Source organism: Piliocolobus tephrosceles, chromosome 6 (assembly GCF_002776525.5).
Source record: "Piliocolobus tephrosceles isolate RC106 chromosome 6, ASM277652v3, whole genome shotgun sequence".
NCBI lineage: Eukaryota > Metazoa > Chordata > Mammalia > Primates > Cercopithecidae > Piliocolobus > Piliocolobus tephrosceles.
In genome coordinates this window covers 72,525,493-72,545,725 of record NC_045439.1, presented here as the reverse complement: position 1 = coordinate 72,545,725, position 20,233 = coordinate 72,525,493, and positions in this window count along the sequence as shown.

The following is a 20,233-nucleotide window of genomic DNA, read 5'->3' as shown; positions in this document are numbered from 1 at the left end:
TCACTTGGACTCGGGAAGGGGAACATCACACACTGGGGCCTATCATGCGGAGGGGGGAGGGGGGAGGGATTGCATTGGGGAGTTATACCTGATATAAATGATGAATTGATGGGTGCTGACGAGTTGATGGGTGCAGCACACCAACATGGCACATGTATACATATGTAACAAACCTGCATGTTATGCACATGTACCCTAGAACTTAAAGTATAATAAATAAAAAAAAAAAAAAAAAAAAAAAAGCACAAGCACAGTTTTGTTACATGAATATATTGTATAGTGGTGTAGTCTGGGTTTTTAACGTAAACGTCATCGGAATAATTACATAATTTCTCATCCTCCACCTACCTGCCCAAGTCTCCAATGTGTATTGTTCCACAGGGAACACTTATACACCATTGGTGGAAATGTAAATTAGTACCACCTCTAAGGAAAACATGATGGAGATTGCTTGAAGAACCAAACTAGAATTCCCCCCTTCAATCCAGCAATCCCATTGCTGGGTAGTAAGAAAAGAATTATTACATCAAAAAGATACTTGCACTCATATGTTTATTGCAGCACTATTCACAATAGCAAAGATATGTGTGAAAGGCAAATACAAACCTGGCACCACATTTCACTATGCCAAAGGGAAAAAACTTAAGCTGAAAACCGAATCATGCAAGAAGTTGCCTTTCCTATTCTTCCTAAGCAGATAGCTACAAATGGAAGGTTTAAAATCTCCATAGAGGCTACTCTATGTTCACCTTATCTTATGAAAAGTGCCAATTTACTGAGCACGAGCTGAAAACATGATTGACTATTCCCCTACCTGCTCATTTTCTCTTGCAATGTGTTAATTTGGTAATGACTATATCCTCCCTCTTTCCCCTGCAGCCTGCTTTTCCCTTTTAAATGTTGAAGCCCTCAAAAGCATCTTTGAATACAGGCACAGACTTGTCTCCCAGGTGCATCCTTAACCTTGGCAAAATAAACTTCTAAATTGATTGAGATCTGTCTCAGACACTTTTTGATTTACATATGTAATCACCCTAATTTTTCATCAATGGATAGCTGGACAAAGAAAATGTTTTACACACACACACACTTGAATATCATTGGGCCGTAAAAAAATGAAATGTTTTATGCAGCAACATAGATGGAACTGGAAGGCATTTTCTTAAGTGAAACAACTCAATCAAATGCCTCATGTTCCCACTTACAAGTGGGAGCTATATGATATATACAAATATATTATTTAACATGTTTTAAAATTCTGTACTTATGATATGATGCCATATATATTCTCCTGCAACTTCACTTCTTTGGTCAACTTAATATTTACAAGCTTTATTCACTGCTCAATAGCATACTGTTTTACAGGTATACCATCATTTAGTTATCCATTATCTCCCTTATGGACAATTAGATTGTTTCCAACTTTTGTCATCACAAACATAGCTTCTATAAATACTACTCTACTTATCTCCTGTACCCCTGAGTGAGGGTTTCTCTACGGTATATACCTAGAAATGGAATATACAGTCTCATCGGAGGATAGGCACAGCTACAACTTTTCTATGATTTCCAGATTGTACCCCATAAGAATTATGCCAATTTATATTTGCACCAGGATTACAGAAGAGCTCCTATTGTTCTCCAATCTTACTAACATTTGTCATTCTGGTTACTGTTAAACCGTATGCATGTATAGCTTTATTTTGTATTTTTCTGATAAAATATGTTGAAGCAAAACTTGAAAGGAGGAAGTTAAAATAAAGACTCTATTCAAGCCTATTCCAATAGTGGAGACCAAAATGCAATCTGAACGCAACTCCACTGGAAGAAAAGGCAAGATGATTTTTAAATCTGAGATGAGCTAGTGGAAAAGAGAAAATTAGGAAGGAGGGCTATCAGTGGGCTGTGTCAGGAAATGGAGTTATTTGCGAGTTTGCAAACGTTTTTCTCTGTGACTAAGTCACCTGTGTTTGCTAACTGGTGCCCACTAAATTCAGGTGCCTACTCTTCCACAAAGACAGGGAGATAACGGTGTTATCTTCCTTGATGATTACATTTCAAAGGGATAGCTCTCAGGTCCTTGGGAAAGAAATTCTTAGACTGTAAAACTCGTGAGAGGCTTTTTAAAAGATTTGTATCTCAAAGGGACGTAGGAAATAATTATAATTAGAAGTTTTCCAAGGTAAATGCTCTAAGAAAAGGGAAGTCGGGGGCTTAGAAACAGGAAGAAGCCTGCCTGAAGTTCAGTTAGGCTGAGGAGAATGTTAAGACCATCTTGCTCAGAGGCTATTGGCCATTTGGTTGTCCATTTCTGATCATTGCTTGTTGATATCTTTTGCCCATTTTTATACTGAGTTGTTAGTCTTAAGAGTCCTTTAATAAACTCTGGATACTATTTTTTCATCAGTTATATGCATTACATAGCTGTTTGTGGCTTACCTTTAAATTTTTATTATGTACCTTAGATTAAAAGCAGTTGTTAATTTGAATGTACCTGAAGATATCCAATATTTTCCCCTCTAAATTACACTTTGTGTTAAGACACTCTTCTGTAAGTCATAAAGCTAAACTCCTATTATCTTCTAAATTCTGTTTTTCAAATTTAGGTCTTCAATTGATTCTTATGTCCGCTGCGTATGCCTTTGAAAATCATTTGTTATTTGTCAAGTTTCCATATATGTGCAGGTATATTCATTGATTTAATTTCATTGATCTACTTGTATGTACTTACACCAATACCACAATGTCTCCTAAAACTAAAATAAACAAATCCTGACATTTAGAAGGCCAAGTCTCTCAACTTTTTTCCCCAAATTTTCTTGCCTTCAACTATTTTTTAGCTTAACACTTTGCTATTGGGTTCTAAATATCCCAAGGAAGTAGTGACATTTATTTTACCGTCTAGGAGAGTGTGATCCTATTAGAAACTATTTTCTTTAACAGAGAACAATGTACTGTGTGTGTACAAGTGGAAATGGAAATAGTTCATTAAAAGGAAAAAAATACTGAGACTCCCAATAGACCATCTCACCAGTATTACCACCTTGATAAGTCTGCCCTGCAGAATTAATGTTCATCCTCCTCTTCTATTCTTCAGCAACAGCTGATTTTTCTTTCTCTTCATTCCTATGTACAATTCTGAAAAGATTTGCTCAAAAAACACAAAACTTGATTCAATACAGAAAATGTGCAACTCAGCAACTAAGGAAAAGATTGAGGCTGGTGTTGTATTCCAGGTTATGCCTGCTTCCTTGAAAATATACTTTCTCAATCTCAAAGAAAGAGAATCTTAATTTACACATTTTTTAAACACTAACCCTCCCAGCGGCTAGTTTATTGCTAAGCTGTATGGATTATTTCCTTTTCCTTCAAACTTAATAACATTCTACTGCTACCTATTGGCTGTTACCAACTTTAAATAAACAAGTAATTTCCACATTCTTTACAGCATCAGCTTCTGAAAGTTTCATCTCTTGGCATACAGAAGTCTGGAAGCAGAAACTGTAATGAATACATAATAATTATTCAAAACCTTCTCCATTCCTCCTCCATAAACAGGCAAATTCAGTTGCCATTTAGCAATAACTTTCTTTAAATGACCGCAGGATCTCAGTATAAACACCAGGTTGCCAGCAGTGTGTTTTGACAGCCCTTTGGCTCTTATACATTACTATCCCTTCCCCTGCCTTGGGTTCTACTTCCTCAAACACATTAGAGCTTTTTAAAATAAAAACCATAGAAGCCACGGATTCTACTTTTCAAGTGGTATGTACAAGCATGAGCTCAGATGAGGTGCTCCAAATGCCATTTTCAGCGTGGTACAAATGCAAGGCCATAGTTAACTCCATTTTTTATTCTGCTTCTTTTTTCCTCCCTCGCCAAGGAACAGACAGGACAACAAAAAGCTCCCTGCAAGGCAGAGATGATGAAATGGACTTTAGCTAGCCGAGAAAGCAATTTTCCACTACAGAATTTTAAATGGATAGGGTTCCTTCAACTCTCAGAGCTGGGTCCCTTAACTCTGGAATCCCTCTGAGCTACCCCTAAGCCAGCCTCTGGATGTTTCATTATCAAACTCAAACCCTCAGATTACATCACCGCTGAAGTTCTACTTTCTATGTGCTTAAGTAAAACATTACCAAGAGTACGTTTTTAAAAAATAAAAATGGGATACTCTTTGTGACCCCTCAATCCCACTTCCAGGAACGTATGCTAAGGAAATAACAGCATTGGGGTTAAGAGCAGGGACTTTTGAACTAAACTGCTTGAGTTCAATCTTAACTTTGCCATTTACAAACCGTCTTGAAGTCATTTAACCTCCCTCAATTTCTTCATCTGAAAAATGGGCATAACAACAATACATAATGTCCTCGACTTACTGTAGGAATAAAGCAGTTAATACAGATCAAGTATATAGACCAGTACTTTCTATTTTATATATAAATCTCTAAGAGTCTGCTTTGCTTTTTTTTTTTTTTTTTTTGAGATGGAATCTCACTCTGTCACCCAGACTGGAGTGCAGGGGTATAAACTCGGCTCACTGCAACCTCCACCTTCTGGGTTCAAGTGATTCTCTTGCCTCAGCCTCCCGAGTAGCTGGGACTACAGGTGCCCGCCACCACACCCAGTTAATTTTTGTATTTTTAGTAGAGATGGGGTTTCATTCTATTGGCCAGGCTGATCTCGAACTCCTGACCTTGTAATCCTCCCACCCTGGCCTCCCAAAGTGCTAGCATTACAGGCGTGAGTCACCACGCCTGACCAGTGTTTATAAAGATAATAATAAAGATAAGAATGCTCTATAAGAAAAAGTATTTTTTAAAAACCCTCAATGTCCACTGACCATTTAAATAAATAATGGACTGTTAAACAACCACTAAAACAATGACACATAGCAGTATTACTTAAGAAAGGCTGGCAGTGGCCGGGTGCAGTGGCTCACAGCTGTAATCTGAAGGCAGGTGGATTTTGGGAGGCTGAGGCAGGTGGATCACTTGAGGTCAGGAGTTCGAAACCAGCCTGGCCAACATGGTGAAACCCCGTCTCTACTAAAAATACAAAACAATTAGCTGGGCATGGTGGCATGTGCCTGTAATCTCAGCTGCTTGGGAGGCTGAGGCAGAACTGCTTGAACCTGGGAGGCAGAGCTTGCAGTGAGCCATGATTGTGCCACGCACTCCAGCCTGGTCAACACAGCAAGACTCTTTAAAAAAAAGAAAAGAAACAAAGAAAAAAGAGGAGAGAGAGAGAGAGAGAGGACAGGGAGGAAGGAGAGACAAAGGCTGGCAGTATAGTATTTATCCCTAGGCTAAAAAGGATGACATTTTCTTTAATAAATAAATAAACGAAGCATACAGATCAACTGGGAAAGATTAGGCCTCTAGTGTGAATAGTGGCACTCTAGAGTCTAATTGGACTAGGAGTGGAAGAAATTCAGAAATTTAGTAGCTCAAAGTTATCTGCCATGCACATTTTCTAACAAAATTACTTGAAGGCATATTCCAGAAAAAAATAATTTTAGAATAAAAGAAGACACGGGATACAAGAATCTGTATACACAGCCAAGGGGAGGGAGAGGGCCAGAAACATCTTAAATTGCAGGAAAAACTGAACTGCAGACCGGGAGATCTAGACCCAGTTGGCCTACAGTAAGTCAGGTCAGCGTCAGAAAGAGACCTCTAAGAAAGCAGCTTCAGAAGGGGCAGAGCAAGATGGCTGAGTAGAAGCCTCCACTGATCAACCTTTCCACAGGAACACCAAATTCAACAACTATCTACCAAATGAAGCACCTAAGAATGAAAAAAAAAAAATCAACTGACCAACCAGTGACTAGTTTTAACTGCGTGTCACTGAAAGAGGCACGAAAACTGCAGGAAAGTAAGTCTTGAACTACCAACACCATCCTTCCTCGATCCACCAGCAGTGAAGGGTATAGAGAACTTGTACACTTTGGGGAGGGAGAGCACAGCAACGATGGGACTTCACATTGGACCTCAGTGCTGCCCTACTACAGCAGAGAGCAAACCTGGGAAGAACTCAGCTGACACCCACCGAGGGAGCATCTAGACCAGTCCTAGCCAGAGGGGAATTGTTGATCCCAACAGTTGAAATTTGAGTTCCAGAAACCCTTGCTACCATGGACTAAGTGCTCTAAACTTGAAAGACAACCTACGCCACAAAGACTGCAACTGCCAGGCAAGTCCTGGTGCTGTACTGGGCTCACAACCAGTGGATTTGGGTGGCAAGTGACCCAGAGAGACACTAGCCAGGTCAGGCAAGGGAGTGCTTGCACCAGCCCTCTCCAAACCCCAGACAGCACAGCTTGCAGCTCCAAAAGAGACTCCTTCCTTCCACTTAAGGAGAGGAGAGGGAAAAGTAAAGAGAACTGTCTTGCAACTTGGATACCAGCTCAGCCACAGTAGGGCAGGGCACCAGGCAGAGTTGTGAGGCACCTATTCAAGGCCCTAACTCCCAGATGACATTTCTAGACACACCCAGGGCTAGCAAGGAACCTACTTCCTTGAATGAAAAGACCAAGTACTGGCAGGATTCATCACCTGCTGTCTGTAGAACCCTTGGTCCTGGAATAATCAGCAATGGTAGCCAGGTAGTACATGCCATGGACCTTGGGTGAGACTCTGAGACTTGCTGGATTCAGGTGAGACCCAGCATACTCCCAGTTTTGTGGCTGTGATGAAAGGCTCCTTCAGCTTGAGAAAAGCAGAGGCAAGAGTAAAGGGGCCTTTGTCTTGCAGCTTAGGTATCACCTAGGTCACAATGGGGTAGAGCACAAAGCAGGTGATTAGGAAGGCCAATTCCAGGTGTTGGCTCTTACAGAGTATTTCTGGACCATCCTTGAGTCAAGAGGGGTGCTTACTAGCCTGAAGGGTGGGTCCTAGCCTGGCAGCGTTCACCATAAACTGACTGAAGAGCCCTTGGGCCTTGAGTGAACAACAGTGGTAGCCTAGTAGTACTCCCCACAGGCCTGGAGCAGTGGTGGTCACAGGGAGAGACTCCTCTGCTTACGGGAAAGAGAAGAAAGAATGGGAAGGACTTTGTCTTGTATCTTAGGCACCAGTTCAGCCACAGTCAAATAGAACACCAGGTAGTTATCTAAGATTTCTGACTCTAGGCCCTGGCTCCTGGACAGCATCTCTGAATCCATTCAGGACTGAGGGGATATTGCCACCCTGAAGGAAGGACATAAGCCTGGCTGGTTTTGCTACCTGCTGCTTATAGAGTACTGGGGCCCTGAGTGAACATAGACAGTAGCCAGATAGTGGTTGGGGCATGGGGCATGACCTACTACTGTGCTGGCTTCAGGTCTCAACCAGTGCAGTCCCAGTGGTGGTGGCCACAGGGGTGCTTGTGTTACCACTCCCCCAGCTCCAAGCAACTCAGCATAAAGAGGCTCCATTTGTTTGGGAGAACGTAAGGGAAGAGAACAAGAGTCTCTACCTGGTAACCCAAATGATTCTTCCAGATCTTGTTCAAGACCACCAATATGGTACCTCTATGAGTGTCCACAAGCCACAGTATTACTGGGCTTGAGGTGCCCCCTAATGCAAATATGGCCTCAGTGACCAAAAACATACATCATAACACCCAAGTCCCATCAAATTCCTTGAAAGCCTTCCCAAGAAGGACGGGTACACGTAAGCCCAGACTGTGAAGACTAATATAAATATCTAAACTTCAATGCCTAGAGACAGACATCTATTAGCGTCAATACCACCCAGGAAAACATGACCTCATCAAATGAACCAAATAAGGCACCAGGAAACCCATCCTGGAGAGACAGATATAGGTGATCTTTCAGATACAGAATTCTGTGAACACAGAATTAGCTGAGCACGAAATAGCTGTGTTGAAGAAACTCAAAGAAATTCAAGATAACAGAAGGAATTCAAAATCTCAAATTTAACAAAAAGAATTAATTAGAAATACTAGAGCTCAAAAATGCAATTAACAGACTGAAAAATTCAGTCTCTTAAGAGCAAAATTGAATAAGCAGAAAAAAGAACTAGTGAGATTGAAGACAAACTATTTGAAAACACAGTCATAGGAAACAAAAGAAAAGAGAATAAAAAAAATAATGAAGCATGCCTACAAGATCTAGAAAATAGTCTCAGAAAGGCAAATCTAAGTTACTGGCCTCACAAGAGAGGTAGAGAGAAAGAAAGGGGTAGGAAGTTTATTCAAAGAAATAGTAACAGAGAACTTCCCAAACCTGGATAAAGATATTAATATTCAAGTAAAAGAAGGTTATAGAACACTAAACAGACTTGACCCAAAGAAGGTTACCTCAAGGCATTTAACAGAGAAACTCCCAAAGCTCAAAGATGAAGAAAGTCTCCTAAAAGCAGCAAGAAAAAAGAAACAAATGACATACATTGGCACTCAAATACATTTAGCAGCAGACTCTCCAGTGGAAACCTTATAGGCCTAGAGAGAGAGGCATGACCTAGGTAAAGCACTGGAGGAAAACAAAAAATTTGAGTAGCTTATCTGGTGAAAATATCTTCCAAACATAAAGGAGAAATAAAGCCTCTCTCAGAATAAATAAAAGCTGAGGGATTCCATCAATACCAGACCTATCCTACAAGAAACGCAAAAACGAATTCTTCAGTCTGAAAGAAAAGGATATTAATGAACGGTAAAAATTCATCTAAAGGCACAAAACTTGCTGGTAACAGCAAGTACGTAGGGAAAACTTGGAATATTATAACACTGTAATTATGATATGTAAACTACTCATATCTTAAGTGGAATGATTAAATGAGGAACAGAACAAAAATAATTACACCTTCTCAAGACAGAGTACAATAAGAAACAAATGGGAACTACAAAAAGTTAAATAGCAGAGGAATGAAGTAAAGTCTACAGTTGTTAGTTTTCTCTTTGTTTCTGCAGTCAGTATTAAGTTGTCATCAGTTTAAAATAATGGGTTCTATTATTTGCAAGCCTTATGGTAACCTCAAATCAAAAAACATACAACAGAAACACAAAAAATAAGCAAGAAATTAAATCCTATCACCAGAGAAAATCACCTTCACTAAAAGGAACCTGGGAAGGAAGAAAAGAAGGAAGAGAAAACCACAGAGCAACCAGAAGACAAATAAGAAAATGGGAGGAATAAGTACTTACCTTAATAACAACATTGAATGTAAATGAACTACACTCTCCAATCAAAAGACACAGTCTTGAATATGGATAAAAATATAAAATCCAATGATCTGTTGCCTAAAACACACTTCACCTACAAAGACACACAAAGACTGAAAACAAACGGATGGAAAAAGATATTCCATGCCCATGGAAATCATCAAAGAGCAAGAGTACATATACTTATATAAGACAAAATAGATTTTAAAACAAAAACTATAAAAAGGGACAAAGAAGGTCATTATGAGAGATGACAACGTGCTAGCAGCCCTCCCTGGCTCTCAGCGCCTCCTTGGCCTGGGCGTCCGCTCTGGAGGATCCCTTCAGCCCACCACTGTGGTGTTGGGGCCCCTCTCTGGGGCTGGCTGAGGCCGGAGCTGGCACCCTCTGCTTGCAGGGAGCTGTGGAGGAAGAGGTGCGGGTGGGAGCTGGGGCTGTGCGCAGCGCTTGTGGGTGGGCACAGGTTCCAGGTGGGCCCAGGCTCCGGCAGCCGGCACCTGCTGGAGCCTGAGCTTGATCCCAGGCTGGATCCCGTGCCTGTGGACTGCCTTTCCCACTTCGCGGGATGATGGCAGGTCTGTGTCTCTTTCTTGCTTCCCCTCTTTTAATCAATGTTCTGTGTCTAATCAGGTGGGGACTTGGAGACCTTTTCTGTCTAGCTAAAGGTTTGTTAACGCACCAATCAGCACTCTGTGTCTAGCTAATGGGGTGGGGACTTGGAGAACTTCTGTGACTAGCTAAATAATTGTAAAAGCACCAATCAGCACTCTGTGTCTAAAGTTTTGTAAACGCACCAATCATCACTCTGTCAAAACGGACCAATCAGCTCTCTGTAAAACTGACCAGTCAGCTCTCTGCAAAATGGACCAATCAGCAGGATGTGGGTGGGGCCAAATAAGGGAACAAAAGTAGGCCACCAGAGTCCCTCAGGTCCCTTTTCATGCTGTGGAGGCTTTGTTCTTTTGCTGTTTGCAATAAATCTTGCTGCTGCTCACTCTTCGTGTCCTTGCCACCTTTATGAGCTGTAACACTTCTGAGCTGTAACACTTCACTCCTGAGGCCAGTGAGACCACGAACCCACCAGTATGATCACGAATCCACCAGAAAGAAGAAACTCTGAACACGTCTGAACAACTGAAGTAACAAAATCTGTACACACCACCTTTAAGAACTTTAACTCTCACCATGGGGGTCCATGGCTTCATTCTTAAAGTCAGTGAGACAAAGAACCCACTGGAATGAACCAATTCCAGACACATTTATATACAAATAAAGGGGTCAACTCAGCAAGAGAATATAAAATACATAAATATATATATACTCATCACTACAGCACCCAGGTATATGACACAAATATTATTACAGCCTATGAGAGAGTTAGACACAAATACATTAACAGGTGAGGACTTCAACATCCCACTTTTTAGCACTGGAGAGGTTATCTAGGCAGATAATCAACAAAGAAGTATCTGACTTAATTTGCACCATAGAACAAATGGACCTAATTGATATTTACAGAACATTTCATCCAATGGCTTCTGAATATACACTCTTCCCCTCAGCACACAGATCATTCTCAAGGACAGACCATGTGTGAGGTCACAAAACAAGTCTTAAAACATTCAAAAAGTGAAATAATATTAAGTATTTTCTCCTATCACAATGGAATAAAACTAGATATCAGCAATAAGAATAATTTTGGAAATTATACAAACATGGAAGTTAAATCATGTGCTCCTGAATGATCAGTGGGTCAATGAAGAAATTAAGAAAATTGAAAATGTTCTTGAAACAAATGATAAGGGAAATACAATAAATCAAAATCTATGATATATAGCAAAAGCAGTACTGAGACATTTACAGCTCTAAGTGCCTACATCAAAAAAGAAAAACTTCGAATAAACTGCCTGCAATGCTTCTTAAAGAACTAGAAGAGAAGGAGCCAACCAAACCCAAATTTAGAAAAAAAAATTATAAGAAGGAATAAGTGAAATTGAAACAAATGAAATTCAAAGGAAACAAGACAAAAGATCAATGCAAAAAAAGTTGCTTTTTGGAAAGATAAATGAAATTAACAAAAATTTAACCAGACTAAGAAACAAAGAGAGAACACTCAAAGTCAGAGAAGGTAAAAGAGATACTACAATTGATAGCTCAGAAACTTCAAAGATCATTAACGGCTGCTAAGAGCAACTATAGTCCAATAAATTGGGAAACCTAGAAGAGATTGATGAATTATTAGACACACACAATCTACCAAGATTGAACATCAAATAAATCCAAAACTTCAACATACCAAGTGATGAGGTCAAAGTTATAATAAAAATTCTTTCAGCAAAGAAAAGCCCAGCACCCAAGAGCTTCACTACTGAATTCTACTAAGCATTTAAAGAACTGTTACCAAACCTACTCAATCTATTTCCAAAAATAAAGGAGGAGAAAACCAAACTCATTTACAAGGCCAATATTACTCTGCTACCAAAACCAAACAAAGACACATCAGCAAAAGCAAACTACAGGCCAGTATCGTGATGAACATTAATGCAAAATCCCTCAATAAAATATTAGCAAACTGAATTCAACAATACATTAGAAAACATCATTCACATGACCAAGGGGTATTAATCCCTGAGATGCAAGGATGGTTCAACATATGCAAATCAAGAAATGTGATACGTTTTGTCAACAGAATGAAGGACAAAAGCTATATGATCATTTCAGTTGATGTTGAAAAAGCATTTAATAAAATTCAACATACCTTCAGGATAAAAAACCCTCAAAATAACTCAGTATGCCTCAACAAAACAAAAGCCATATACAACAGTATCACACTGAATGGAGAAAGATGGAAAAAGCCTTCCCTCTAAGATTTGGAATATGACAAAGATTCCCATTTCCACCACTATGATTCAGTATAGTACTAGAAATCCGAGCTAGTGAAATCAGACAATAGAAAAAAGAGCATCCAAATTGGAAAGAAAGAAGCCAAATTAACCTTGTTTTCAGATGATATGATGTTATATTCAGAAAAACCTAAAGACTGCACCCCTCCCAAAAAAGTAGAACTGATAAATTTAGTAAAGTTGCAAGATACAAAATCAACACATGACAATCAGCATTTCTATATGCCAACAGTGAATAGTCTGAAAAATAAAAAAGTAACCCCAATTACAATAGCTACACTTTATTAGTTTTTTCACCTTCTTGTAAAAAGTACAATTTTTTTTTAAATTGTAGAAATCTAATCCAAATAAATAAATGATCTCTACAATAAAACCTTTACACCTTGATGAAAGAAATTGAAAAGAACACCAAAAGTGAACAGATATTCCATAATCATAGATTCAAAGAATCAATATTGTTAAAATGTCTGTGATTCCCAAAACCATCTACAGATTCAATGCAATACCTATCAAAATTCCCATTGTGTCTGGAATTGGTTCCTTCTGGTGGGTTCTTGGTCTCACTGACTTTAAGAATGAAACTGCAGACCCTCACAGTGACTGTTACAGTTCTGAAAGATGGTGTGTCCAGAGTTTGTTCCTTCAGATGTTCAGATGTGTCTGGAGTTTCTTCCTTCCAGTGGGTTTGTGGTCTCCCTGATTTCAGGAGTAAAGCCACAGACCTTCGGGGTGAGTGTTACAGCTCTTAAAGGTGGCGTGTCCAGAGTTTTCTGTTCCTCCCAATGGGTTCGTGGTCTCACTGACTTCAGGAGTGAAGCCACAGACCCTTGCAGTAAGTGTTACAGCTCATAAAGGTAGTGCGGACCCAAAGAGTGAGCAGCAGCAAGATTTATTGTGAAAAGCAAAAGAACAAAGCATCCACAGCCTGGAAGGGGACCCAAAGAGGTTGCCACTGCTGGCTCAGGTGGCCAGCTTTTACTCCCTTATTTGGCCCCACCCACATCCTGCTGATTGGTCCATTTTACAGAGCGCTGATTGGTCCATTTTACAGAGCACTGATTGGTCCATTTTACAAAGTGCTGATTGGTCCATTTTACAAAGTGCTGATTGGTGCATTTACAATCCTTTAGCTAGACAGAAAAGTTATCCTAGTCCCCACTCAACCCAGGAAGTCCAGCTGGCTTCACCTCTAGCTATCACATTCTTCAGATACAGAAAACACAATCCTTTCATTTATATGGAACCACAAAAGACCCAAAGTAGCCAAAGCTATCCTGAGCAAAAAGAACAAACTGGAGGAATCACATTACCTGACTTCAAATTATACTACAGAAATATAATAACCAAAACAACCTGGTGCTGGCAGAAAAAGAGACACAAATTAATGGAACAGAATAGAGAACTCGAACAAATCCAGAAATCTACAGTGAACTCATTTTTGACAAAGTCACTAAGAACATACATGGGGGAAAAGAACAGTCTCTTCAATAAATAGTGCTGGGAAAACTGGATATCGGTATGCAGAAGAATGAAACTAGACCTCTTTGTCACCATATACAAAAATCAAATTAAAACATGTTAAAGAACTAAATCTAAGACCTCAAACTATCAATCTACTGAAAGAACTTTTGGGCAACTCTCCAGGACATTAGATTGGGCAAGGATTTCTTGAATAATAGCCCACAACCACAGGCAACCAAAGCAAAAATGGGCAGGTGATATCACATCACATTAAAAACCTTCCGCACAGCAAAGGAAACAATCTCTCCAGGGCACTGGACTGTGAAAGGATTTCTTGAGTAATATGCCACAAGCACAGGCAACCAAAACAAAAATGGACACACGATATCCTATCAAGTTTGAAAAGCTTCTGCACAGCAAAGGAAAAACCAAAGTGAAGAGACAACCCACAGAATGGGAGAAAGTATTTGCAAACTACCCATCTGACAAGGGAACAATAACCAGAATGTATAAGGAGCTCAAACAACTCTATAGAAAAAAATCTAATAATCCAATCAAAAAATGGAGAAAGATATTTCTCAAAAGAAGATAGACAAGCAGCACATAGGTATATTAAATGGTGCTCAACATCACTGATCAGAGAAATGGAAATCAAAAGCACAATGATGTCATCTCACCACAGTTAAAATGGCTTTTATCCAAAAGCCAGCCAAAAACGAATGCTGACAAGGACATGCAGGAAAGGGAACCCTCACACACTGTTGATGGGCATGTAAATTAATACTACCACTATGGAGAACAGTTTGCATGTTTCTTGAAAAACTAAAAATAAAGCTACCATGTGATCCAGCAATCCCACTGCTGGGTATTTACGCAAAAGAAATGAAATCAGTGTAACAAAGACCTATATGCACTCCCATGTTCATTGCAGCACTCTTCACAACTGCCAAGATTTGGAAATAACCTAAGTGTCCAACAATACATGAGTGGATAAAGAAAATATGGTCCAGATACACAATGGAGTACTATTCAGTCACAAAAAAAAAAAAAAAAAAAAAAAAAAAAAGAGAGAGAGAGAGATCCTGTCATTTGCAACAACATGAATGGAACTGGAGATCATTCTGTTAAGTGAAACAAGGCAGGCACAGAAAGACAAGCTTTGCATTTTCTCACTTATTTATGGAAGTTAAAAGTTAAAACCATTAAACTCATTGAGATGAAGAGCAGAAGGATGGTTACCAGAGGCTGGAAAGTATAGTAGGGGTTTGGGAGCAAAGTGGGAATGATTAATGGGTACAAAAAAATAGTGCAATATAATGGATAAGATCTAGTATTTGATAGCTCAATCATATGATTATAGTCAATAAGTTGTGCATTTAAAAATAGCTAAATTATAACTGGATTGTTTATAATATAAAGGATAAACACTTGAGGTGATGGATTTACCCTGATATTATTACACATTGCATGCCTGTATTAAAATCTCACATACCCTGCAAGTATATACCCGCAAAAATGAAAAATACAGTATTTAAAAAGTAAAATATCTTTTAGAAGTACTCATTGAAAATTTAGTGATGAACTTTCAAATGCCATAAAAATTAAAACCAAAAACTGCAGGGAGAAGAAAACAGAAATAGATTAGGATCAAAATATGAAGGAAACTATCAATAAAGTAGAAAATAGGTAGAAGATACGACGATATTAGAACCCTTGTGCATTGCTGGGGGAAACGTAAAATGGTGCGGCTGCTGTGGAAAACAGTAAGTTGGATTCTCCAAACATTGAAGAGATTTACCACAGAATACAGTAATTCAACTCTATGTAATACACCTAAAGGAAATGAAAGGTACAAAGTGATATTTTTACTGTCATTTTCATAGCAGCATTATTCACAATAGCTAAAACATGGAAGGAACCCAAGTGCCCATCGACAGATGGATGAATAAACAAAATGTGGTACACATATTCAATAAAGTATTATTCAGCTTTAGAAAGGAAGGGAATTCTGGCATATGTTACAACTGGGTGAACCTTGAGGCCATTTAACTCTTTTATAGATCTAGCTTTCCCCTTCTACAAAAGGAAGGAGTTGAATTTGATAATCAAACACTGTCCTTGCTCTTCTTGACTCTACAATAGCCCTCTGTGAGGGAGTCTAAAGTGTATTAAGTCTTCACTACTGAGCATCAATGGCACGTTTTTCAAAATATTCATCCTCTCCAGTGTCTATATACTGGCAGAGCCAATCCTGAAATACATTGACAATCATGTAGGCCAAAGTTTGAGTGACAGAAGGTCAAAAGCTATCTGGCTGCAGAAGCAGCCCTGAGACTTCATTTAATCTGGGGGGAAAAAAATGTAAAACACATGAGGTGCCTCATTATGTGAGCAATGTGCTGTACAATGAAGTTAATCAAGTATTAGTAAATATACGTGATTCTCCCTTGGCCCTCCACCCATTCAGTATTCATTCTAGAATAACCCATAGTCCTCAATTTTATTATATTTCTGCCCCCACAACAACAGTGCTGTTACAGAGGTCATCTTCCAAGGATTAGGCAGCTACATGTTTCAAAAACTAGGAAATTTTTCTCAACATTTTAAGAAAGGAACTGGGTAGCCCTTAGAATTTCAAACTTTTATACTGAATTTCTGGACATTCAAGACAAGTCTCATCTAAGTGGAGGCCCAGGATGAAGGCTGGCAGGAATGGGAGTTGAGGAGAATGGAGTGAGGTTGATGTGACGATGGATCATGGACTAAGGCCTACATAGGATGCTGCCACCCATTAGCAAGTAAGACTCCATTATATTTTTGTTCTCCTGTGGCTATGGCTGAAGGGGAACTATAGGCAGGTAACAGAGAGGAGGAAGTTGAAAATGGTGTGATGCAGTGCAGTAGGAATGAAGAGAACCAGCCTGGACTCTTGGACAACCTGGGCTCTAGCCAAGCTCTGCCACTGCCCAGCATTATGACCTTGATGGAGTTTCTTTATCTGTCTAGGTCACAATTCTCTCATTTATAAAATATTTAGTAAATGTTCTCTAAAATCTAAGATTCTATAAAATATAAGGAATTTCTTAAGAGATGGGGGGGTCTGTCACCAAGGCTGGAGTGCAACCTGAACTCCTGAGCTCACACAATCCTCCTGCCTCAGCCTCTGAAGTAGCTAGGGCTACAGGCATTACAAGACATTTTTTAAAGTTAAGTAATCTTAAATGTGTTTAATTACTTCCAAACCCCCAGACATTCCCTCATATGAAGAATCCCCATTAGTTGTTTCATAAAAGTCCCAGATGGTCAGCCAGCTTTACTCTCCTTTCCAACACTGTCATTCTCAAAGGATAAGATTCCTTTACCCCAAAACTGGCTACAGAGTAATACATAGTGTTCTCAATCCTCACTGATCTTCCTGTTCAAAACAACACACACACACACACACACACACACACACACACACACACACAGAGAGACCTTCATTTATTTTTACTTCCAAAGTTAGGGGACTAACTAAGCATCCACCCATGAAAGTTGCATTCTAAATGCATCTGACTTTTAGAGGTAATATCCATATATCCTTTAATCCTCCCAGCTCTTGTGAGTTTTATCTCAGAATAAAACATTCACCCACATGTTTCTACTCCACATGAAGACCCCATTTCTCCAGCAGGCAGAACTAAAGTTATAAGTTAGTGCAGAATTACATGGAAATTAGTAGGTTGTACACAATCAATGTGAATCCCTTCTTGAACACTCCAGATAAGCTGATTTTCATCCTGAGGTATCACAGCTCTACCATCCATAAGTTACTGTAGTTCTTTTTCTGTCACAAGAGACAATAATTCTGCAGAAATGTTTCACAAACTCTGCCCGGAAGAACAAAAATAATTCTCCAAAAAAGATTTGAGTGACCTTATGAAAGAGTATCTTTTCAGGTCCAACTTCCACTAAGCATGGATTTCTAGATAACTTCAGAGAGTTAGATCTACTTCTTGGCTTGTGTTTCCCTTGAAGTTTTAGGAAAAAATTTCTCCTTTTGATTTTCTATATTACTGGCACCAAGACCTAGGTAGATTGGGAGAGAAACTATCCAGTCTTAAAGCCAGGCTTGCTTGACTTGGTTTTTATTCTTTGTATTTTCTTTTCTTCCCCTCTATTCAAATGGCATTGTCTTTTCATGGAGGCAGCCATCAGCAGCCTGGAAGATCCCTGGCTATAAATTCGCCCTTTTAGCCACAACTCTTTAACCCCTTTCAATAGGGAAATGCCACCCAGGAAATCCTCTCGCTGTTATTTCCCCCTCTGATGAAGAAAGAATCACAAGGTTCTATCTTTGGGTCCTGCCTTGGTCACCATTTTCTTTCTTTCTTTTTTGCTTTCACTTTAGATTCAAGGAGTACACGTGTAGGTTGTTACATGGTACACTGTATGATGCTGGGGTTTGGGGTATGAATGATCTCATCCCTCATGTAGTAAGCATACTCCATAGGTGATACCCCATAAGTAGTTTCTCAACGCATTCCCAGGCAGGAGAATGGCCTGAACCCCGGAGGCGGAGCTTGCAGCGAGCGGAGATCGCGCCTCCCTACTCCAGCCTGGGCGACAGAGCATGACTCCATCTCAAAAAAAAGAAAGAAAAGAAAACAGTCTCAGCAAATGTATTTGCTAACATCAATCACCCTCTCATGGCTTCCAGGAGGTAGGGGACCACTTCCCAGAGTAGTAGGAAGAAGTCCTTCGCTGCTACACAGCATGATACTGAAGGAGCCCAGGATATCCAGGAATTGAACTCAGTTTGGACCTAATAGACATCTACAGAACTCTCAACCCCAAATCAACAGAATATACGTTTTTCTCAGTACATCGCACTTATTCCAAAATTGACCACATAGTTGGAAGTAAAGCACTCCTCAGCAAATGTAAAAGAACAGAAATCACAACAAACCTGTCTCTCACACCACAGTGCAATCAAAGTAGAACTCAGGATTAAGAAACTCACTCAAAACTGCTCAACTACATGGAAACTGAACAACCTGCTCCTGGATGACTACTGGGTACATAACGAAATGAAGGCAGAAATAAAGATATTCTTTGAAACCAATGAGAACAAAGAGACAACACACCAGAATCTCTGGGACACATTTAAAGCAGTGTGTAGAGGGAAATTTATAGCACTAAATGCCCACAAGAGAAAGCAGCAAAGATCTAAAATCAACACCCTAACATCACAATTAAAAGAACTAGAGAAGCAAGAGCAAACACATTCAAAAGCTATCATAAGGCAAGAAATAACTAAGATCAGAGCAGAACTGAAGGAGATAGAGACACAAAAATCCCTTCAAAAAAAAAAAAAAATCAATGAATCCAGGGTGTTTTTTTGAAAAGATCAAAAAAACTGATAGACCGCTAGCAAGACTAATAAAGAAGAGAGAAGAATCAAACAGATGCAATAAAAAATGATAAAGGGGATATCACCACCGATCCCACAAAAATACAAACTACCATCAGAGAATACCACAAACACCTCTACATAAATAAACTAGAAAATCTAGAAGAAATGGATAATTTTCTGGACACATACTCCCTACCAAGACTAAACCAGAAATAAGTTGAATCACTGGATAGACCAATAACAGGCTCTTAAATTGAGGCAATAATTAACAGCCTGCTAACCAAAAAAAGTCCAGGACGAGACAGATTCACAGTTAAATTGTACCAGAGGTCAAAGTGGAGCTGGTACCATTCCTTATGAAACTATTCCAATCAATAGAAAAAGAGGAAATCCTTCCTAACTCATTTTATGAGGCCAGCATCATCCTGATACCAAAGACTGGCAGAGACACAACAAAAAAAGAGATTTTTAGACCAGTATCTCAATGAACATCGATGCAAAAATCCTCAATAAAATACTAGCAAACCAAATCCAGTAACACATCGAAAAGCTTATCCACCACGATCAAGTTGGCTTCATCCAAGGGATGCAAGCGTGGTTCAACATACGTAAATCCATAAACATAATCCATCACATAAACAGAACCAAAGACAAAAACCACATGATTATCTCAATAGATGCAGAAAAGGCCTTTAACAAAATTCAACAGCCCTTCATGCTGAAAACTCTCAAACTAGGTATTGATGGAATGTATCTCAAAATAATAAGAGCTATTTATGACAAACCCACAGCCAATATCATACTGAATGGGCAAAAACTGGAAGCATTCCCTTTGAAAACTGGTACAAGACAGGGATGCCCTCTCTCACCACTCCTATTCAACATAGTGTTGGAAGTTCTGGCCAGGGCAATCAGGTAAGAGAAAGCAGTAAATGGTATTCAATTAGGAAAAGTGGAAGTCAAATTGTCCCTGTTTGCAGATGACATGATTGTATATTTAGAAAACCCCATTATCTCAGCCCAAAATCTCCTTAAGCTGATAAGCAACTTCTGCAAAGTCTCAGGATACAAAATCAATGTGCAAAAATCACAAGCATTCTTATACACCAGTAACAGACAAACAGAGAGCCAAATCATGAGTAAACTCCCATTCACAGTTGCTACAAAGAAAATCAAATACCTAGGAATCCAACTTACAAGGGATGTAAAGGACCTCTTCAAGGAGAACTACAAACCACTGCTCAACTAAATAAAAGAGGACACAAACAAATGGAAGAACATTCCATGTTGATGGATAGGAAGAATCAAT